The sequence below is a fragment of the Furipterus horrens genome, unplaced genomic scaffold (genome assembly GCF_987537825.1).
Source record: "Furipterus horrens unplaced genomic scaffold, mFurHor1.1.pri manual_scaffold_1, whole genome shotgun sequence".
Classification (NCBI taxonomy): Eukaryota; Metazoa; Chordata; class Mammalia; order Chiroptera; family Furipteridae; genus Furipterus; species Furipterus horrens.
In genome coordinates, this window is record NW_028327171.1 from 22835765 (window position 1) to 22860613 (window position 24849).

At 39.7% G+C, this 24849-nt stretch overlaps 1 protein-coding gene and 1 pseudogene across 1 annotated transcript in view; both read right to left on the bottom strand.

Annotated features, from left to right (window-relative positions):
• PLCH1 (phospholipase C eta 1) overlaps window positions 1-24849 on the bottom strand; it is a 178493-nt gene that overhangs the window by 117173 nt on the left and 36471 nt on the right. The window lies entirely within an intron of this gene.
• Window positions 19169-19490, bottom strand: LOC150020757 (enhancer of rudimentary homolog pseudogene; annotated as a pseudogene).

Genomic DNA, 24849 nt, shown 5'->3' on the forward strand with positions numbered 1-24849 from the left:
CAAAAATGTATGTGCTAAACGTAGCTGCAAAAACGCCTCTTTTGCAATATGTGATTTAATCAAGTTAGACAAGTGCCTTTGGTTAGACTGGGTAACTAAAAATATGCATGGAAAGTAAATCTTGACCCAGTTCTAACATTAACTAACTGCTAAAATCTCTTCTTTTTTTCCCTCCCTTTCTCTTCTGCTCCTCTTCCCTTTTCCCATAAGCCAGCCAAAGTATTCAACTCCCTGATTATCCCAATTGAAGAGACTGCTACTCCAGATATTAGCATCTATAAAAATATTATCTCCTAGCAAACTTATCCCTATCTCTCATACATAAGGAGGGATCTGCCCATACATTTGGCATCTTCTCCCACTAAGCTGCATGTGCCTCAAGCAAGGACTTGGGCTTATTTGTCCTACCGTCCTTGGCACCTAGCACACGCATGATGCTTAAAAGCTACTAGTCAGTCAAAACAAGATCAGCTCCATGAACTTCCCTTCCATCATCTATCTTAATATCCCTACATGCTCAGTACCAAATCTGTACTGATTGGCAAATATAAAACTTAAATTGCCAATCATTAGAGGAAAGGATTTACTCTCACGTTTGCACCACCATTGTTCAGGCTGTTACGTCTTCAAACTAGCAAAGCAGAAACTAATATTAATGAGATGGTAGCCTCGTAATATCAAAGCATTCCTCAGCCAACTGCCCTTTACTCTTTTACTCTCTGCAATAATTACTCACTTCATAGTTGCCAACCATAGTAAGTTGAACAGTGATGTGTCATAAACAGTTCTGATGACTGTACCAATTATAATGATGAGAAGGGGCATTTGGAAAAAACCTGGCAAAGGCAGCACAGAAGAGGGGATTCAGTTGGGACTGAACTCAGGATGCCTGACTATTTTGGCCATTTGGCTATTCAAAGAGTGCAAGGAGACCTACGGTGCTTGTCTACTGCCGTGCAGAGGAGGCATCGTTCCTACTGAAAGTGCTTTCCAGCTGCATAATTTCTGAGCTATGGGGCTCCAAGAAAAGATTTCAGCCCCTCAGTAAAGATTCTCTGAGCATGTGCTACGTCTCAGACACTATCCTAAATATCAAATGAATAAGACCTCAGACATTCAAAGTCTAGTCCAAAGGTTGGCAAACTGTTTCTGCAAAGAGCTAGACAGTGAATGTTTTGGTCTTTAGGGGCCATATGGTTTCTGTGACAATCACACAACTTTCAGTGTCATGCAAAAACATCCTAAGAAAATATATATATTACTGAATATGAGTGTTTCAATAAAGCTTTATTTACAAAAAACATGCAGCTGGCCAGGTTTGGCTCACAGGATGTAGTTTGTTAATTCCTGGTCTAACCCATGAGTCAGATACATATTTTTTTTAATGCAAAACAGTAAGATCTGTGTTAATGAAAGTTTCCTTTTGTATTTGCATAACATTTTAGAAAGAATGTAGCTATTTTATGTCAGATGATTCAAAATTTAATCCTTATACCAACCCTTTGTGATGGGTTGAGAAAACCGAGGATCAAGTAAATTAAAGAACTTTCTTTAAGTCATCCCACAGCTAGAGGTGATTTTAAAAATCAGTTATCTATTGTATATTTAGATAGTTCCCCTTTTCTTGCTATTACAAAAAAATAACTGCAATCAACATTCCTATTTCTATATCTTTGTGTAAGTGCCTATACAGAGCTAGTTTCTAGAAGAAAAGCTGATGAGCCAAAGGGTTTTGTCTACTGTCAAACTGCCCTTCAAAAATATTAATTCAGGTTCCCTCTAGCCAAGTATAAAAGTGCCCATTTTCCCACACCTCTGCCGAATCCTTAGCCAACCAGTAAGGGAAAAAAAATTGTGACTCTTTTTTAAAAAATTTTTTTGAAAATACAAAACTTGTTAGTCCCCTTCCTTATAAGTTTCTAAAACATCCTCTTTGTTTGGCCTGTAAAAGACCCTAAACATTTAGAAGTTATGTTTAGTAAGGTGACAATAGGCTTCATTTATTTAATTGGTCTCAATGACTAGAAGCAGAATGACAGGGATTTGAAAGACATAGCATGAAAGAAGCCAGCAAACGTTAATTCTTCCAGGGATACTGAATATTGTGGGTGAGCTGAGATTAGCAAACTAGAGTGGGTAAGCTGCTTCTGCATTTACATAATACTCTTGAGTAATAAGCTCTTTTACTAATTAAAATCGGCTAAGGGTTTGTTTCATTTATTGCTTCCTTAGGTTTTTCTTTTCATGCCTTTGTCATACGCTTGACATAGGTAAAAGGGTAAGTACATGAGGAGGTGGAGAGAAAAAATACAAAGAGAAAATTGCCATAGGTTGTTGACCACGAGAGAATGGAAGGGATGGGGCACAGACGAGGTGCGTGTAGAAGGCACTAAAATGAGCAAACGGGAAAGATGTAACGTTTACTGAAGGCCTGTGTACCAAGCACTGGGCAAGGCATGTTACACACATCATCTCGTTTAATCCTCACAACTCTTGGAAATGCATAGAATCCATGTTTTTTAAGTGAGGAGAATGAGTGCCAGTGAAGTCGGTCTGGGTGATTGCCGAAAAGCTAAGCTGCTAGTAGAGCCTTTGTTGGTCTCTTGCTCCTATCTTTCCCACATCCCATATTCACCCCACAGTACCACAGCACTGTACAAACCCTGGATCAGAACTCCCAGCTCTCCCTGCCCCCGGTATTCCTCTTCTCTCATTTTGTAGTAAAAAGAAACAAAGAAATTATAAAATTAAGAGGGGGAATGAGTTGCATGGGAGAATGAGGAAACATGAACTTAAAAAACAAGAAAATGAATTATGTATTGAGTAAATGAGAAATTAAGGAAGTTGAAGAAAGGAGCGTAAACTTAGAATTGTTCCCAGAAGACAAAATAAACAAATGAATATAGGATAAAGTAGCATGATAAAACAATGGCATAAACCACACACACACACACACACACACACACACACACACACACACACACATTAGTCAAATGAAGAAATTAAAAAATAAATAAAAGACAAATAATGCCTAAAAACAACAGAATTATAAAGCTGGATGTTTTGACCAAAAAAAAACCAAAAACTAATTATATCCAGCCCCTTAATCTTGACTGGCCCCAAAGGAACCCGTTTTCCATGCTCTTAATATTTCTATCATATGCCAGTTTTCCCACCACCCTTTTTAAATGTAATGACCAAACTGTAGCTTTTCTTCAAATAAGTGTCATACACACCCAGTGATTACAAAGAGAATGTTAGCCAGTCCTGATAACACTATTAGTACTAACAGCCAACAGCTTTAGAACTTTAACCAGCTTCTTGCTCTCCATGATCCTCAGGGATTCTGCCGGGCCTGCCAACATTTGTGTTGCTTTGTGTTTGTTCGTACTGACACTTCTCTGAGCTTAGAAGAAAAGCCAAAGAAAGTATCTTAGAAAAATCCCCTAGCCCAACACAAAGGGCAGGCATCTGCTCTAAGGTCTTCCAGCTTACACATGTCAGAGCAAGAGTAATACCAGCCATTGATTATTATCTTCATGGACTTGCATGTGGCTTTATAAATCAAAGATATTCCAAATTTTATTTCAATGGAAAAAAAAATGGAAAATTTAAAAACAAAAGGAAGATCTGTGAAAGAAAGATCACAATCAACAGAAGAATGAGTGCCCACAGTGGGAAAAGTAAGGAACACTAGCGTAAAAACAGAACAGTTTCATACTTCATTCATTTTATTTTATTTTTCTTTGCCCTTGTGTACGTATCTTGCTTCCATTCACTACTTCTTTAGAGAAAGGTGCATCAATCTGAGACGGGAAAAAAAGTAAGTAGTAAGAGAATATAGAATGAAGTTCAGAATGACTATGCACCATGACCAAATAAGAAAAGAACTGGCCAGCCAAATTAAGTGGTAAATGAGAAACCTGAGACACAATCTCTCTTCCTCCCCACCTTCACCACCAAAATTTGTATATTTATATTCATTATATTCCCGTGCCTGCCTTCACTAAATGTTTTAGTTGATTTTCTGGACTTCTCATTTTTCACAACCTCAATGAGAACCTGAGAAAAAAAATTAGTACATTTTAAAAATACAAAAGTTACAAAATTAGAGAAGTATAAAATAATTGAAATTACCCTTCAGATCTCAATACCAAGACAATGCTCACTGAATAATGACATTTAGTTCCTAAGTCTAGCTTAGGAACTAAATTATAACAGCTAAATAAATAATAGCTGAAGTCTTATCTCATGTCCATTCTCAAGCTCAACAAGTAGATATAGGAAGGTGGAGTTATGGAATGGCCCACACAATTTAAATTTTTCATTCTTCTTGTTGATCACATGAAAATTTAATACTCTGTAAGACTTCATTACTGATGTGTCTCCTTTCTGTATAAGAGTGTGCACATATGCACACACATACATAAACTCTTGGAAGAATGCAAATATCTGAAGAGTGAAAAAGGTGAGAAGAAATTTCATTTAGTACTTAATATAAATAAATAATACTTGATTTTTGAAAAAACAATCATCAGGTATAACTTTGGACATTCAAAATAAGAAAAAGAAAGCAGCAAATAATGATGAATGAACTTAGACATGAGACAGACATGTGCAAAGAGAAACTATAAAAGGGAATAACAAAATTGTCCTTTCCAGCTTTTATTTCATCTTCTTTTCTGATTTTGTATCTACATTGTGGAAGGGCAGGGGAGGGCTCAGACTCTTGCTTGTATATCCTCTCAAGTTTTATCTTTTCTCACCCTCCCTAGAAAAACAGACAATGCTGACTCCAATTTTAAAGAAAAACAAAAAGCAACAGGTCACTAGATTAGACTAAACCCTTATGTTATACACACCTACAACCATGACTTATTCTTTAAACAGATCAATAGAAGCAATCATTCACCTTTCTTCAAAGAGACGGCTGAAGTAACTCTAGCTCACTCATGGTAGCTTCTGTTTTGTTGACAAGTAATTAGAGATAGTACGGGATCATTTGTCAAAAACTCAATGACAAGGGTTCATGGCCTTAAATGCCTAAAACAATTTCTCAAGTAGATTGCAGGACACTTAATCTTTGGCTAATGAATCAATTCTTCACGTCTTTCTTTTTTTTTATTTTTCCTAAAATACCACATTTTTGCCCTGGCCACATGGCTCAGTTAGTTGGAGCATCACCCATTCAACCAGAGGGTTGTGGGTTCAATTCCCAGTCAGGGTACATATCTAGGTTGCAGGTTCAATCCTCGGTCAGGGAGCTTATGGAGGCAACCAATCAGTGTTTCTCTCTCCCTCTCTCCCTCTCTCTCTCTCTCTCTCTCTCTCAAATCAATAAACATATCCTCGGGTGATGCTAAATAAATAACCACATTTTTTCCTAAAGTACCACTCTTTCTTTCCTAAAATAGCAATTTTATATCACCCATCAACTGCAAGGCTTACCAGCTTCTCCTTTTCTTTTTTAGATACAACCCAAACTCCTCAGGGGGATATTAAAAAACCTGTGCGATCTGATCTCACCATAACCATTCTTACCCCACTGCCCTCTTACACCAAACCCAGCATAATCTACCACCCCACACTTCTTTCTGCTTCTCGCTCAAGAAGTACTGATTTGCAGGTCTTTTACTCAAGGGGACAACAGGCCAACCTGTGGGCTGGGGAAAAGCATATATAAAAAGCAGAAGTTACACTGAGACATTTTTATAGATGGGAGAGAATTTTTTTACAGAGAAGGCAATCTACTGTTTCTGCCTATGACTCTTATCACGTCCGAGAAAATAACAATATCAAGGAGAAAGGGAACATAACTGTATGGCCCACAGGATTCAAATGTCAGCTCTACCAATTACAGTACGACCTAGGGCAAGTTATTTTTCTCTCCCCTCACCTCAGACTCCTCATCCCAAAATGGAGGTAGCAACTACACGTGCCTTGTTGAGTTATGATCAAGACTGCTGATTGTCAAAATTATTATTATCAGGCACTTAATTTTTTCTAATGAATTTCATGTGATTATATGGTGCAGAGATCTCCAGAATCTGTCATTTTCCTCAGACATCATTTTCTGAAGCACTATCCTTAACCAAAATTAACTTAGGTGATGACTTTGCTCTGGTGAGAATTTACATAGTCACAATATCGTAATTTTAGGTAAACTTTTCATATTGATACTAATCTTTTTAAACTCTACCTATAATCAAAACATGGAGTAATTATGAATGCAGAAAAAGAATGAAAAAGTATTATATGCAATAAAAGTAAGGAGGGAAGGTGAGAGAAAGCATTGGTAAAAGGAGTTCTATAATCACTACATCTTAAAATAAACTATTACTTCAGCTGTCTGGATACCTTAGATTTACCCTGGCTGGTTTGGCTCAGTGGATTGAGCGTCGGCCTGCGAGCTAAGTGTCGCTGGTTCGATCTTCCAGTCAGGGCACATCAAAGAAGGAAAACTCTGACTCCAAAAAACCTCTGCTGCCTTGCGGCATACCTCTTCAGGGGAAAGGCTAAGGGAGTAAACCCCGACAGAAAATCCGGAGCCGGAGTCCCTAAGGCGGTTTGACGTTGTAGTCAACACCGGCAACTCCTGCGGCGCACCTGAAGCCAAGCTGTATCGACTCCGTCTTTCCCTTGGACCCTTCAGCTGCGAAGAGAGGTGGGGTCTGCTGCATGGGCAACAGCAGACCCTCCATATCACCCTGCCCAGGCTCTGTAGCTTCAGCTTCACTGGAGAGGACACTCCAGCGTCATCACAAGATGTCGATTCAACACGGGAGGAGACAGATACCGTGTCACTCCTGAGTCGGACTGCACAGCCATTCTCGGCGGTGCAGATAGACTCTTAAGAAGCTACACCATCGTCTCTCGAGACGGACGGCTGCCGACGAATCACTAGACAGAGTATTTCTATTTGGCAGAGCAGGAAACAAAAGTGTAAGTGAATTGTTAAAGTTACTAAGGTGACCAACAGAGAGAGATGTGGGGGTGATGCGACAGGTGAGTTAATTCCTCATCTAACTTAGGAGAAAATCAATAGGTAATATCAAACTAGAAAAAGCAATGGATAGTAGTATAAGTACATCATTTAGAGATACGAAAGTAACACTAAAGCCCTACAAAAAGGAAAGTAAAATCGTTTAAAGTAGTTTATTTAAGACAGAGGTGAAGACGGCTAAGAGAGAAAACCATACTTTCTATACTCGTTCTTTTACATTACTATGGTTAAAATTTTCAACTGTTTTTAAAAATCAGAAAATTTAACCAAAAAACATCTATTCACAATACCAACAAAACCAAGTACATAAAGAAAACTCTAAACCTTTACTAACATCAATGACCTAAAATATGGTGACTCATACTATAGTCAATCTTAAAATGGGTGGTTCTGTTCGGTTATTCTGTAAATGCAATGCAATTCCAATTTTTAAAAAATCCCAACAGGATTACTTTTGGAACTAGACAGACTATTTCTAAAATTTACCTGGAATAGAAAATTCATGAACTTGCCCTAACAGAATTCAGAGCTAGACTAATAGACCTGTGGGACAAAATAAAGTACACAGCATCATCTTCATTAAATAGGAAAGTAGCTGTTTTAATGAAGTTAAATACCCAGACATGGCCACGGACCTCCCTACTCAAATGCTATACAGTCGTTCCTCGCTATATTGCAGTTCACTTATCACAGCCTCACTGTATTGCGGGATTTCATAAAATATTATATTTAATTATTTATCGCGGATTTTTCGCTATATCGCGGGATTTTGCAGTACTGTATACGTATGTTGTTAAAGTTACGTAGGTTTAAGAGTAGAATAAATGTAAGGTTCCTACTTCGCAGGGGTCTGGAACGTAATACCCGCGGTAAGTGAGGGAATACCCTGGCTGGTTTGGCTCAGTGGATTGAGCGTCGGCCTGCGAGCTAAGTGTCGCTGGTTTGATCTTCCAGTCAGGGCACATCAGAGAAGGAAAACTCTGACTCCAAAAAACCTCCACTGCCTTGCGGCATACCTCTTCAGGGGAAAGGCTAAGGGAGTAAACCCCGACAGAAAATCCGGAGCCGGAGTCCCTAAGGCGGTTTGACGTTGTAGTCAACACCGGCAACTCCTGCGGCGCACCTGAAGCCAAGCTGTATTGACTCTGTCTTTCCCTTGGACCCTTCAGCTGCGAAAAGAGGGGGGGTCTGCTGCATGGGCAACAGCAGATCCTCCATATCACCCTGCCCAGGCTCTGTAGCTTCAGCTTCACTGGAGAGGACACTCCAGCGACATCGCAAGATGTCGATTCAACACGGGAGGAGACAGATACCGTGTCACTCCCGAGTCGGACTGCACAGCCATTCTCGGCGGTGCAGATAGACTCTTAAGAAGCTACATCATCGTCTCTCGAGACGGACGGCTGCCGACGACGACTGTATTTGGACCAATGATACAAGCAGCATGACAACATTCAAATCAATATCCAATAACCTGAAACGGGTTGGGTTGGAGTTCTCTAAGCTTCTTGGGGAAATAAGTTTTTGATCTCTGTAAAAGAAGAATAAAAATACTAATCCTGTCTAATGGACAAGAGGTTTCGAACTTAGTAAGAGCAGAAATGTTAAATTTCATATCAGGCAACTGCTGATTTATAGCTGATTTATCCCAACTATAAGACAGTAACTGGATAAGAAGCATGCGCAGAGGAAGAAGCAGTGTGAATTCTAGGGCAGCTTTGATCAGTGGGCAAAGAACACCAGTGGGAAGTTGAGGGCACACTCTTTTCTCATGAAAGATCTATCTAAGCTAAGAAACTTGAGTAAAGGCCATTATATTCTCACCTATTACTGCAACAGCCTTCTGGTCTCCCTTGCTCCAGCCTCATTCCTCCCCCCAGTCTCTGAACTATTTGATATTGCTGAAGAGAGATTTTTCTGAATATCAAACCAGATTAGTCTCTCCACAGTTTAAAACCTTCTGCTGCTTTAAAAAAAAATAATGTCCAAATTTCTTAACCTGGATTATGGGGTCTTTATTATAACACCTGGCCCTTGCCTACTTCTTCATATTCAATCTTTGCTTATCAACCTGATACAATCCTTATTTCTTCAAGTGTCAGCTCAAATGTCACCTCCAGAAGTCCTTTGCTGACTTCACCATGCTCAAGGTGTATAAGCATGCCTTTGCACGATAACATGAGTTACCGAAAAGAGGACAATACTTTTATTTCTTTTATATCCTCAGTGAGCACCTTGTATGTATATAAAGCATTCAATATATCTGTGATTGTGCCAATTACTAGCATTTAAAAATTTCATAAGAAACTCTCAATTTTCCCCTCCCTAAAAATGGTCCTGTACAAAGAATTCAAATGACACAATGAGAAAAATCACAAGTAGCTAAATGTTTAGCATTTCCTAAGAGCAAAAATCTTTGTGACTGAAAAGCGTATGTCCAGCCATCAGGATGAGGCTGGATTCCAGCCACAGATCTACTTCCTGCCTTGAAGAAAACTGGGCAGTCTATGTTTTGTTTTTGTTTTTTCTCCTTAAAAAAGAGTGAGATTGCTGTGGTTTCTCCCTGCTCTAGAAATCTAGGACTCACTCCTACATTGATATCAGCCCTGTAAGGCATTCATACACAGCACGCACACTGCTGGCATGTAGGTTATACTGAGCCAGGGGGGAAATTAGTAGCAGATGCTACCAAAGTTCTAGGTCAAAGTGGTTTTTTCTATCTGCACTCCAAAACAAATACAATTTCTTTTCCATTAAAGTAGGTGAAATGTATTATTCTAGTTCTATAACTATATCATTTTACATTTCTGTGGTTCTTTTCCACCTTCCAAATGTTTTTGCAGACATTATACCAGTGATTCTTATTAACAACCTTGTGAAGTAAGCAAGAAAGTAGCATTATCTTATCTCTTATTAATGAAAAGGAAGTTGAAAATCACAGATACAACAAGATTATAAAAACATTTGCCTTAGATGCCTAAAGCTTGCTCTGACTTGTTTTTATGTTGCACTTCAAGTCCCTTATATATTCGGTATTGATTGCTTTAAGAATCACTAAAATGACTTCTAACTGGGAGGTTTAGTACATTATACTAAATTTTAAGTCTAATAATCATTTCCTAAGTATATGCATAAATGCAAAGTATAGAAGCAGACATATGTTTTACATTTAATATACAGTTTAAAACTAAAGAGATATTATCAAAACTCGGGTTTCTTCTCTTTGGTCTTCCTGGCTCTAAATGAACATTTTTCAACCTTGTATCCCCATCAATTGAAACTACCTCAACTAATATTACTGTTCAATAATACAACTCAAGTTTCATGAAAAGTCAGACTCAATTAATTTTATATATTATGAAATGTAGTTGATCTGTAGATTTTAAGATGTTCCACTTAATACTGATCTGAAATTCAGAAGAAGGATTTCTTTTAAACTAGTCTTGCTCCCTACTAAGATGATTTTAACACCAAGATGTACAGTCAGTAAAGGAAATTTTTCACTCTGCAAAATAAACCAGTAAAAGAAATAACTGAAAATCTATTGAGTAAAATATGAAACATATACTCATTTTTTAAAACCTTTAGTAGGACCATCAATATGTGAAGACATCTATCTTGAAACAAGACATCTTATATTCATCAACTTTAAAAGCTTATACGACTAGAAAAATTCATTCCAATTTTCATAATGTTTAAGAATTAAAGTTTAATTTTAACTTTAATTTAATCTTAAAGATTACTTTATGAGGTGAAAGTAATAGAAGTCATTTTCATCATTTCTTTCATGAGGTATAAGTGAAACAATCTTGATATTATGCTATGCAATTCAATTTACTCCTGCATTCAGCATACAAGAGTTTCTAGACACGTTAAAAGTCAAAACTCTAAATGGAAAATCCTCTAACAAACTGCGTATCAAGTAAACCAAATTCTACTCTATTCATCTATAAAAGGTCCTTCCAAGGGTTAGAAAACTCAGAAATACTCAAGAAATCTGAGTCATGGTCTAATTTATATTTTGAGTAAAAACCTATCATCGATGCTGCTACTGTGAACATGACACATTGAAGTTGACACCATAAACTAGCAAGAATCTCAAGACAGGCTCTCAGGTCCAGCATGGATGTTATAAAGTTACATGTGATAGATGTACATGCAGTATTTGAAATGACAGACCAATTTCAGTTGGAAGATAAGTTATACAAGACATTTCTTGACATGTCACTTATGCTATCTGACCAGGCAGGAACATTTCTGATCATTCAAGAACAATCTCCATATATTTTACAGTTCTGATCTCTTAACTCATACTTGAAAATGTTTCTCTCATGCTACTGGAGCTAACAGGCTCTAAGAATATGATACATGAATCCTGCCTCCATTTTATCTATGCTGAATACTTATGCCATTGCATTTTAGAAAGCTAATTATAAACATATAATATATAATTATAATTATGAAACATGGCTAACAAGATACATATTGGGATTCATTCCATCCAGATTACCATAAAAAAGTTAAATATATAGCTTAATTCATCATTTGCAAACTGAATAAGACTCATCAATGTTTAAATTAAAGCCCATACTCTGTAAGCATTAGACAAAATTTGAAGCTTGGCTTGAACCTAAGAATACAAAAGGTTTTGTCATTGAGCACTGTATTACAATAATGTGCTTCCAATTTGTCAACGTGTAAATTCTACCATTATAAAAGTACACATCTGCAAGAAAAATAAAATCCTTCTACCTAATCAAAAATACTTTGTTACATTTTCATCTTATATTGAAATATAACATCCTCAAATATGTTGTCAAGAGTCAGCTAAATCTTTAACCTAACTAAACATGAAATAAAATAAGAAATGTATACCATCTTTTACTAAGACTATTACACTTACCTTAAAATTAGTAGTATGGCTCTTACCTTTTTCTGGACTTAAGTTTTTATACACTTCAAGGTCTGCCATGAAATTCAATATTGTTACACATTATTGGCAAGAGCAGTATAATTTCTCTCTAAAGGCAAAGCCTTTTCCAGATACACATCTCCAGAAAGAAAAAGGAACCAAGGCACAGAAATCCTTAGCAGTCCCAAGAATTTAGCTCATGCTATCCTGTATAGCATGATAAGATCTTCACAGTTCAGGCTTTGTAGTGTGCAGGAAAAAAATCCATGAGATAGGATTATAAAACTTTGTCCCAAAGTGAAAAGCACAGCCAGATAAGAACACTAGAAGCATCTGCTCAGAGCTGCCGCTATTGTGGGAATGCAGGCGCTGTGGCTACTTTGGGAATGAAACAGGCATGCTTAGTGCAGCGCTTAAAGCCCTCAAGGCGTTATGCACATTTAATGTCTGGGAAGTGTAGGACTTTAACCATCAAAGAAACCCTCCTCACCTACAGAGGCCATTGAGAAAACACAGATTGCCGTGGTAGTGACGCAGGCTGAATGCAGAAAACGAACATGCACACACACACACAGATACACACAGAAGCACACACAGGGATGCACATACTCTCAGAAGCAAACATCCCTGCATTCGAAGCAAAGCAACCCATTAAAAATAAGCCATGTGTGGTCCTCTACACTGTGTGTTCCTTTTGTCCCAGTCAGGTCAGATATTTATGGATTAGTGTTGAACCTTTTCCTTGATTTTTATCCTCATTCCACACACAAACACGGCAATGATCACAGAGAAGACTAGAATGTTTCCCTCTTAGAATGAATGAGGTTGCAGTTTCAAAATACTTGGGCAGTGAGAGCTCCTTGTCAGGTAAAAATCACATCCCTGTGGGCAAGGTAAGGAGCATGAATGGGTCTAAAGAAGCCAGTTTTTAGTGAATGAACCAGCATATTAGAGTACAATTTCCCCTAAAGCACATACACACATTATTTGCATGTTTTAATCAACTTCTTTGTAGAAATAGGTAGAGAAGAAAGGCAAACATATTTTGCAAGCAAATTTGCTGTAGTCTTGCATTAAGAGTTGCCACCAGATCTCAGCATCCTGAGATTAACTCTCTTACTCCCAGAATTCTCTTTGTAATATTAACCGCCCTTGCCATTTTCTCCTCCCCAGCTGCAGCTGCGGCCCTGAGGGTCCAGGCACCTCCCATTCTGTACATGCCAGTGTCAACCCCTTTACTTCCTTCCCTTCGGGACCACTCCCCTCACCCGCCGCCCAGATTCCTGACCGACCCCACTCCTCTAGAGGTGCCATGCTCTACCCCGATTCTCATTCCTCTCATTCCCAACTTGTCAACCCCACCATTTACTCTTAAATAGTCTTGAGAAATTCGAATTTCAAAGGGGTGTGTGTAAGAACACATAATTAAAATACCCTTCTTACAAGCTGTATCTGACATTTATATAGACACAGCTACACAAAGTAGCAGTTAAGAGTTTAGGAGCTCATCTGCCTGGGTTCAAAATCTTCCTCTGCCACCAACCAGCTGTGTGACCTTAGGCAAGTTCTTAAATTCTCTGCTCCTTGGTTTCCTTATTTGTACAATAGGCATACTAATTCCCACTCTAAAGTGGTATTGAACATATTCAGTTAATATACAAAATGCTTAGAATCACAATTATTTTATAATACTACTATTATTAGTCCTGAAATTCTAGGAGAGCAGTGGACTGCCTTGTTTAATCCGAACTCACCGATACTTTGAACAAAACTTGAGGTCTCCGAAATACCCACTCCTGTTAAACAATTCAAATGATTGATACTCCCAGATAATCTGTTAACACAAAAGTGTTCCCATAACACAAAATTGGTGCCAAATGAGGCGTTCCTACTTCCTCTGGCTTCCGAGAACCAAAGCTACCCAAAAAGGAAAGAGCATCTTTGCACTAGTTTCCCCCACTTAATCCAAAAAAAGAGATGGAGGTCAAAGTTCTCTCAAGGAAGGCTTAGAAAACCTCCCTTCCCTTTTCCTTCCAAAGATCTCCACTGCAATCTTCTGATGTCAACACTAGAGAGGGTCAGGAGAGGCAAAGGGAGCAAACTGCTCCTCACCCTCCTCATCCACAGAGAGTCTCCTCCCAATAAGTGCTTCATCCCTCTCATCCTCTTGTCCTCAGAGCACTCCGGGTTCCATCCTGGAAAGGTCAGATATGGAGCCCAGCTCCACAGCACTGAGCAGCACCTCAGGTTTATCCTGAAGGACTTCAGGGCACTTTGAGGGCCAGTCAGTGCTCACCTTGGGTGTGTGACTGGCCCTCAAAGTGAGCTTTTAAAGAGCTGGCATGGCCCATGCATATTCATTTGACCACCAAGGAACACTCATGGATTTTTAAGAGGCTAGAGATATCTATCCCTTACTAAATATCCAATTCTTCAGCAGCAGCAAATAACCTTCTATGCAACCCATGGGAAAGAATAAAAAACTGGAACACCTATTCTAAAGTTGGCAGGGGTAATGAATGAATAACACATCACCTCTGATTACTCCCCAGTATTCTCCCAACCAAAGGTCATGTACAAAGTCAAGTCTAGGCTAATAGGCTTTGGGAGTCAGTGGTGCTTCCACTGACAGGTCACCGCTAGAACCGTATGGCTTTAAAATCTTTAACTTCTTACCTCAAACCCTCATTTGAAAAAGTTGGGCTTTTTCCAGATTATTTCTTGCCCAGTACTTGGCATACAATAGGCATATTTGTTGTCTCCATTTTAAATTAGAACTAATAATGGAAACACCTGTCACCATTCAGGTGAAAGATAGAGAAAAGTGTCTCTGAGTTCAGCTCCTAAATTTACGATGAATGAAGGAATTGAAACACCATCTGACATTGTTTTCCTCATTTTTCACACCAGAGTTCTACTTCTGATTTCTTAAAGAAACCACAGAGTAAAAAGTCAAAGCATGGGCTTCAAAGTCAAATGGAGCAAGGTTCTCAGTGCTAGCTTTCTCCTTTACTCCTGAATGATCTTGGGAAAGTTATGGGTAGGGTGAGCAGACAAAAGAGGATGCCCAGTTAAATTTGAACTTCAGATAAACAACAAATAATTTTTAGTATGAGTATGTCTCATTTAATATTTTCTGTATTTTTTTTTTGTTAAATCTGACAACCTCACTGAGGGGGCCTCTCTAAACCCAAATATTCTCATCTGGGGATGGTATTACTCACCTCATAGGGTAAGTCTGAAGAGTAAATGAGCTTGTATAGGCCAAACCCAGGGCTAGGACAATTAAGTATTCAATAGTTAGAAGTTAAGTGAATGGCCACTCCAATCACTGTTTTGACATAACTTCATTTAATCAAGCCTTATGCTGAAGAGGTTCTATTCTACACTCAGCCTCACCAGTTGCATAATTTTGAACCGAGACCAACTCAGGACACTTATCAGCCTGTTGACACAAACATGGAGCTTCCTTGCTTCATGAAACAGTTGTTACAAAAGCTACCATTTACCAAACACCAGTCAGTACCCAAACGTTACCTTCTCTAATCTTCACAAAAATTCTACGAGAAAACATAGTGGGACCCATATTTTAAAGGGAGGGAAACAGACTGAAGTTGGACAAGTTGTCCAAGATCACACAGCTGTACTAGAACCAGGGGCAAAGCCAAGCCACCGCTGGGTCCAGGCCCTTCTCACCAACTGCATGCTTCGGGTCATGGCAACCATCCTCACGACTTCAGGCCTAACTTCAGAATTCCTCCTTTTTCCCAGTTAGAAACTATTCCCACACAATGCCAGAAACTGTGAGTGCCTCTGGCATAGAAACACAAAAATGCTTAGGAAGAAAAACAGTCTGTAAAGCCAGGAGCCTTATTTACCCTCAGAATTTTTAAACTATGCTTCGCTCTCTTCCTAAAATGCATAGCAGTACCGAGCGAGTAAAGAGCAACAGTGGCTGCACAGTGAAAGGGCCTCTTGGTGGTGCCCAATGACCCTGAACTCTGGCCCTAGGCTCAAAGCACCTAGGAACTGGGTGAGGTGTAGATTCTACAGGGACTGTCACATGGACTGGTAAGTTACAACTGAGAGCATAAATTGTAACGAACTTTAAAAAATCATCAGGAAGATGCAGCATGATTTGTAAAAAGGTTTACACTTATTTTAGTCAATAATCATTACCGCTAGATAGCGCTCATAAAGTGATCATCAGAAATATAAAAATGTGTACAAAAATGTTTCCTTAGTTATTAGTTATAACAATTAATACCTGCCAATAATATAGATGCCTATCAACACAAAATGCATAAATAAAATATACATTCATACTTTGGAACACTAGCCATTAACAAGGTTTTTTAAATTATATTTTATTGATTATGCTTTTACAGTTGTTCTGATTTTTCTCCCTTTGCGCCCCTCCACTCAGCAGCCCCCATGCCCTCAGGCAATCCCCACACCACTGTTCATGTCCATGGATCATACATATATAAGGTCTTTGGCTACTCCATTTCCTATATGTACTTTACACCCCATGACTAACTACCTATTTGTACTTCTTAATCCCCTCACCTCTTCACCCATTCTCTCCTACACCCCCTCCCACCTGGCATCCACCAGAACACTCTCCATATCCATGCTTCTGTCCTTGTTCTTCTTGTTTGCTAGTTTGTTTTTTAGATTCAACTTTTGATAGACTGGTATTGCCATTTTATTGCTCATAGTTTATATCTTCTTTTTCTTAAATAAGTCCCTTTAACATTTCATATAAAAATGGTTTAATAATGATGAACTTCTTTAGTTTTTTTCTTATCTGGGAATCTCTTTATATGCCCTTCAATTCTAAATGATACCTTTTCTGGGTAGAGCAACCCTGGCTCTAGGTCCCTGCTTTTCATGACTTTGAAAATTTCTTGCCAATTCCTTCTGGCCTGCAAAGATTCTTTTGAGAAATCAGCTGACCGTCTTATGAGAACTCCCCTGTAGGTAACTAACTGCTTTTCTCTTGATGCTTTTAAGATTCTCTCTTTATCTTTAATCACTGACATTTTAATTATGATGTGTCTTGGAGTGGGCCTCTTTGCATTCATCTTGCTTGGGACTCTCTGTGATTCCTGGACTTGTATGTCTATTTCTTTCATCAAACTAGGGAATTTTTCTTTCACTATTTTTTCAAATAGATTTCCAATATTTTGCTGCTTCTCTTCTTCTTCTGACACCCCTATGATGAGAATCTTAGACCTCTTGCAGTTGTCCTGGAGGCTGCTTACCCTATCCTCATTTTTTTGGATTCTTTTTTCTTCTTGTTGTTCTGATTGATTGTTTTTTGCTTACTGATGTTCCACATTATTGATTTGATTCTTGACTTCGTCCACTCTACCGTTGTTTCCCTGTAAACTGTTCTTTATTTCAATAGTGTATCCTTCATTTTTGACTGAATCTTTTTTATGCTCTTGAGGTTCTAAGTTCCTCGAGCATCCTTATAACCAGTGTTTTGAATTCTGCATCTGATAGACTGCTTATCTCCATTTTGTTTAGCTCTTTTTCTGGAGTTTTGATCTGTATTTTCATTTGGGCCATGTTTCTTTGTCTCCTTATTTTGGCAGCCTCCCTGTGTTTGTTTCTATGTAATCAATAGAGCTGCTTTGACTCCGTATCTTGGTAGTGTGGCCTAATGTAGTAGGTGTCCTATAGGGTCCAGTGGCACAGCCTCCCCTATCACCCAACCTGGGTATTCAAAGTGATCCCTCTGTGTGGGCTGAGTACACCCTTCTCTTACTGTTGTGTCTTGGTTGCTGTTGGCAGATCAATGAGAGGGATTTACCCAGGCCAGTCAGCGGCAAGGACTGGCTGTGACCTTTTACCACCAACCTCCGTCCTCTGTGGATGATCAGCTGTGTAGGGGCAGGGTGCTGGTGCCCCAATGTGGTCTGTAGCTATCCACTGGGTGCACTGGCCCTGAGGTTTCTTAGGTGGTGCAGGCCAAGGTCAGTCCCACCTGTGTTTTGCCTGGGGCCACCCTGCCTCAGCTAAAAGCAATCAGAGATGGCTGCTACTTATATTGGTCTTGGAGATTCCCAGGCAAAGCCAAGCTGTGAGTCTAGGCTGGCTGCTGCTAATGCCAGGTCTGTGGCTCACTGAGGCCAGTTATAGCTTGTTTAAAAGGATTTAGGAAGTTGTTGGGGTTTGTTTGTTTGTTTTGGGGTTTTTGGGGGGGGTTGTTTATTTGTTTTTGTGCAGTATGTGTCAAGACCAGCCATTCATATGAAAAAACAATGTGGGTGGGCCTGTAAGCTAGATGCATTAGAGTCTCTGGGGATCTCCAAGACTGGTCACACAGTATTAGCCAGGTTGATAGAGTCTCAGATATGGCACCAGCTTGCTGGCTCTGTGGCTTTGTTTGTGGAGGGTTTAGAAAAGAGACAATGGCCTCTGCTCGCCTTGATGCCAGCTGCTTCAGTTTCTCCCAGTATGCCACTGGTGCCTTTCATGCTACTACCCCAGTGCTGGAGGTCAGAGGGAGTGAGTCTGAGTAAGTCAGTGTGTGGGTTCTTTAAGACAAACTGCTTGGGGCCCCAGCAGTTTCTTCCACTGACTCAATCCCTGCTGGATTTTGCAGCCAGAAGTTGTGGGGACTTACTTTCCTGACACTGGAATCCTGGGCTGGGTGTCCTGGTGTGGGGCTGGGACTCCTCACTCCTGAGATACCCCTCCTGAATTTTTATCCACCACATGTGGGTGAGGGACCAGCCGTTCCATGGCTGCACCCCACTACCAGTCTGGGTGGATGTGGTTTCTTGAATTCTGTAGTTGTCAGACTTTCATTCAACTCAATTTCTGACAGTTCTGAGTGATGCTTGTCCTATATTATAGTTGGAATTATTTTTAACTAAAGAATATTTATTTATTTTGCACCAGGACTCTATCTTAGGACATAACCAACTGTGTCACTTCCCCCACCCCAACTTGAAGAAGGATTAGTACAGTGAATGTTATAAAGCAGATATGAACATTAACTGACAAAGAAACACTTCCTTCAAAATCATAACAATGTTTAAGTAAAAAAGACAAAGAAAAAAGGGGGGTGATGGAAGTTTCAGACTGAACAAGATGGCCACATTTCATCTACCACATTCGATCCTGACTAGAGGGTACCAAAATGGGAACAGGCTTACTATAATACAAAACTGCCACTCCAGATCGCTTTACACCTGTGTTCCAAGCCCACCCTCAAGCCCCTAATGCTTCCAGCACAACTAATTCCCAGGCTGTTGGGCCTGCCAGGCCTGCTGATGAAGGAGCACATCGATCTTCTCTTTAATCCGATTTGTTATAAGGCTGGTATGTCTGGGTATCAGCTCAGTAAACAAGACAACTGAGGTCTGCCAGATCATCAATAAAATCAAACAATTGGCTTATATTGTATGTGATAGAGGAGCTATTGGGATTCATTCTTTTCAGATGTTATTCATACATTTTACAAATGCCTTCCATGCATTCATTCAATGATTCATAGTCAGCGTGAGTTCTGCCTTCTGCCCTCTTTGTAGGCTGTACCAGTAAAATGGTGTGATCCATCACACCAAACTCTTTCACTGCAGCCACAACGCCAACAGCTAAGTCCCGCAGGAGGAGCCACCGGAAGTCCTATAGTTATAATTTTGATGTGGTTGTAAGAAGAGGCAAGCCATGTCTGCCTACTCCACCATCTTGACTGGAAGTTTAACAAGGTTTTTAAGACATTGCAATTATCTGGTGATTGTTTAACATACTGTTTGAAAAAAAAAAAAGATACAAACCAAATATATACAATATGATTTTAATAATGTGTATACAAACATAGACAAAAGGCATACAAAAGTATGTGAAAAAGGTTAACAATAGGTATTTCTAGGTGCTTTTATTTTCTCTTTAAATGTAACTATATTTTCACTTTTTAGAACCAGCATTTATTTTTTTATTCAGAAAGAAAATAACTTTGTTTTTAATTAGTCCATTCAGTAACACTCTGTTAGAATGAAGTTAATCCCTTCACATTGGTATACTGACGGAGAACTAACTTTGGGGATTATTAACACTTATGGTGCATTTCTTATGTCCCAGACACTGTTCCTAGCATTGTACATGCCCCTTGAGGGAATAAAATGCTTTACAAGTTTTAGATGTGGAAACTGAGGCAGAGAGAAGTTAAGCAGGTTCCCTGAGCTGGCACAGCACCTGAGTGATGACCTGGGCTTTGAATCCCCACCGTCCAGCTCCGGGACCACGGCCCTTCACCAGATAAGGTACTATAGAGATCTTGAACATGTTCCAGCCTGCAGTATGTTTTCTCAACTCAAACCTCACAGAACAATAAATAAAGCTACTAGAGTTTAATTCCTGTTAGGAAATTCCACCATGCACTCAACTACATGGGAAATCCCAAATCCTCAGTATAAGTCCTGTAGCAAAATCACTAATGTAAATACACAAACACATAAAAGCCCAACAAGAATCCTACATGTACCTACAAACCCAAAGAGCTAGGTGTAAGCAAACTCCCAAGGGAATGCCCAGGGAGATATTCCCAGGAAGCAAGCTCATTTGCATCCATACAACAGAGGGTACCCACCACTGAGGCTGGGTACCTGTCTGAGTGCCCTACTGAGCCCCAAGCTGTTCCAGGTCATTCTTCAGACACTGGGCACAAGTTCATCAAAATGCTCTGACCACTCAGGGCCATCTGTACTCAGCTAAGTGTCCTGAGCAATATGTGACTCAGAGGCAGAGACAGCACCATTCCCATTACTTGGACTGTGCCAATTATGAGGACAAAGTAGCTAACTGAAGGTTTGGAGACTTTAGCTTCTGAGTGTCTATTAATAATGTATGGGATAGTAACAGAACTCACTAGATTAAAGCTACTGCAGTCACTGCAGATGCGGAGTTAAGTGGACTGGGAAGAGTAGGGATCATACATGAATTCAGACAAGACCAGCAGAGTATAAGCTTATGGCGTATTCATCACCAATGCATTTAAGGAAATCACTATTACACAAAGTTCAGAAACCCATGTCAGGACTAAGAAAATTGCTAAAACTTCTGCACTGACATCTAAAGAACAAAATAAAACACTACCATTAGTTAATTTTCAAAGGAAAAGTTAAAGTGCTCCACAAACCAAGGTATATGCAATGTATTAAAACCTACATGCTCAATAGCAGTAATAATGATAACTTGCAATTCCTGCATGGTGCCTTATATTATTCCCCTTAGTCCTTTCAGGGACAGGTACCTCATTACAACTATATGAAGTGGGCAGAGGCACTATAAGCATCCTGCTTTCACAGGGGAGGAAGCTGAGCCTCAGTGACTCTCCATGACTTGTCCAAGGTCACAAAGCTAATTTATGAGGGAAAAAATTACCTGAAATTGGGTTTTGCACCCAAACACAGTGTTCTTTTCCCATGCCATGCATGCATGCTTAACATATTTTTGCCCAGCTAGACAATAAAGTATAACCAAGCATACTCCAAAAATGTGAGCTGAACACAGAGAAAGACATACAGGGATATACATTTCTATCCAATGCCCAACAATTCAAGTAATGCTGAGAATGGCAGAAACAGGATTTTAGTTAGACAGCAGGTTTACCATAGCTATTTTTTCATCATTGGAGATCTATAACTATATATTGTAATGATACAGAACATGCTCTATAGTTAGATCACACAATCTGGTCAAATAAGTCAGTTTGGACTTGCCCTACACTAAAAATCTGACACACATCAGTGGACAGTAATTACCACACATTTTTAAGCATCTAAATCCCCAACACAAACTGAATATTACCCATACTAAATTTTGCTATGTTCCCAAAACAGAGATGAGCCACCCTTTAGCCCAACTGCCTCTTTGAAATGATGCCTCCTTGATGATTTATTCATCTCCCCTTCAAGATCTTGGCTTTAAAATAAAAGTTTTCTCATTATTTTTTGGAAGAACTTGACTATTTATCAGTCATATCACTTGAGATTTTGTAGGTTAGCCTGAATATCTATAAGCACATCACTGGCAGTTGATGAAGATATCAACATAATTCAAAGTAAAATCCTTGGTAGGCTCAGGGCTCGATTTCAACTTGAGCTACCCACATGAGTCCCCAAGACCTCGCAGGCAAGGAAGGGCTCATTCACAGGTCCTGTGAGAAACCCAGGAGCCTGCAGCCTGTGAACACGTACCAACAGCATCTGAACCGCTTTTGGCAGAGACCTGGGAAATGGGAAATTCAATTGACAGCTGGGTTTCATGAACTCATACCCAGATATGAATAAAGTTACCCAGACATTATAAATCAGCACCCATTGTTTGCACACCTACCGTCAGATCTGATTAGTGTTAATTATAACATAACAGAGGGGAATTAACCAAGGATAGGGAGGCACATGGGAATCTCTAATGGTTGTTGACAGTGACATATATTAAAACAAATGTCTACTCTGGGGACTGAAGCCTTAATTAAATTCTCAAATCTTCTATAGTGACATATTCGAATCCCCTCCCCCATAGCACTCAAAAGGCATCTGCACCCTTGAACAGAGAAGCCCCCTCACTTCTTCCTCCCTTAGGAGGAGGAATAGCCAGAGTAGAAAAATCCAGAATGACCCCTAAGGGCTTCTCCTCCCCAACGCCCCAACTAAAAGACTGTTGCCTTATATAAGCATCATGCTTGTGTGTATCTGATATTTTAATAGAGAGCATTTTCCCATGCCTAAATCTGATATCTCTGAGTCTGATGGAAGGTAAATGATATCTACCCAGGCATGGCATGGCTTACAGTCAGTCAAATAGGGATTACAATGTGTGTATTCAAATGGGAGGCGCATGCAGTCGCCATAATGCCAACTCCTTTTCTGGCAGTACTGACTGCCAGAACATTAGTCATACACACTGATCCCATAAGAAATGCAAACACAAAGTTAACCATAAGGAAAAAGGAGTTAGCAAAGGGAGAAGAGATTCTAGATTATTAAACAACCTCTCCCCTAAACAAAGCTATAAAGAGAGTTGAGAGCAGTTCTGATCCCCTGAATCCAAAGTCAATAGCCACAAAAGCTCGGGCCAAAGAGATAGCAGCCATGCCTCTGGAAGGCCTCTTGCAGGCCAGCTAAAGCCAACGCCTGGGAAAGGAGGGACCAAACTGCAAAGCTCCTGCAGCAGCGAGCAGTGAGCCCAGCCTCAGCCAACATCATCAACATCAGGCCTGCAGCGCTGGCATAGCTGACCAGGGACTCTCCTGAGGACAGGAAGCAGGTCTCTCTGGGAGAGCTGGATGGCCACAGCCCCCGTGAAGGACAGGAAGGGAGATGTACGCCTCTGAAAATCTAATCCCACAATGTCTGGGGAGGACAATTTAGTAACAAAACATGACCATTAGGGAAATGATGACCTTAAATGACTAATATCACAACAGTATAAATTCTTAACCTCAATGAAAAATTGACTCTTTTGTTGCTTCCTTGATGAAACAGAAAATGACTATTCTCCACAACTTCAGTCATGTGTTTTTTACACACATTAATATTTTTGCAGTGTCTCTTCTCCAACTCAAATAACTTCACTACTTTAACCTTCCTCCTTATATTATTTTTCCCAAGCCAACAATCCTGATGTACCAATGTTTGCTGTGTCTAGAAGACTTCTTAACAGGTAGATGGAACAAAGCAACAGGGGCGACCATAATGTAAGCCCGAGACGGGACGGGTGACTGTCTTGTTCCCCGATGAATCCCCGGCAATACGGCAGGACAGCTGTAAGCGCCAAGAAGGTCTGAGGGCAAGAAGACCCACCCAACACAGAAACCTGGATTCCGGATAGTTCTCCAATTCCCAGGAAGACACTGGGAATAACACAGGACCCCCGAAGGATGACACAGACTCCAAAAGCAGGGAGCATGAAAAAAACTAGTTGCTGGAATTGTGATACAAGGTACAGGTACCTGAGAGGCTGACCACAGGCAGCGTTTTCTCTATCACCAGGGAGAAGCTCAAGATGGAAACTACCCGTGGGCAGTTCCCTTGAGTTGAAAGTTACCAATTTATTAGTTTCCCAAATGGTGTTTTAGTTAATACTTTAGGAATTGAGGATAAGAGAGAGACCCAGTGGTACCAAAAGAAGTTAAAATTCCTTAGGAGAAAAAGAAAAAAGGACAGTTCAATTCCAAGTCTAGAAATAATTAAGTGCAGTGGCAGAGAGTTGGGGGCATAGAGTAATTAGAAGCAACATGACAGATATCAGCTATGGAATCAAACTTCAAATCTTGGTTCCACCACATAGTTCGGCAACCTGAGCCAAGTTATTTCAAATCCCTCTAAGCCTCGGTTTCCCCCATCTACAATAGTACCTACGATAAAGATTAGAAGTTCCCAGCCCAGTACCTAGGTACTCTACGCACAACCAGCTACATAATCTCTGGGTCCAGTGAAAAATAAAAAGATGGGGCTTTTTCTTTTTCAAAAAATAAAGAATTTCAAGATAGCAACATCAGAGCATTAAACCAAGCACAGGACCCTTCTAAGACTTTCACAGGTCACACCCATGAAGCCCGCCCTATTCTTAAGAACTTGGTTGGTTTTATGAAGCCCTAATCTTCTCTCTATCTTTGTTATTTTCTCCCACATCTGTTTCCCTGTAGATATCAATTGGGGGGGGGGGGGGGTAGGGGGAATCTTTCAAAAATAAAGGATCTTAAACAAATAATGAGGGTCTCCATCAATGTTAAATTTCCTTAGGTTGATAACTGTGCTATGGTTCTATAAGGGGACATTCTTCTTCTTAGGAAATACACACTGGAGTATGGAGGGACAAAGGACCATGAGATATGCAAATTATTACAAAAAATAATTGTGTGTGTGTGTGTGTGTATACAATGATAATCAAATAGGGTAAAGGCTACCAG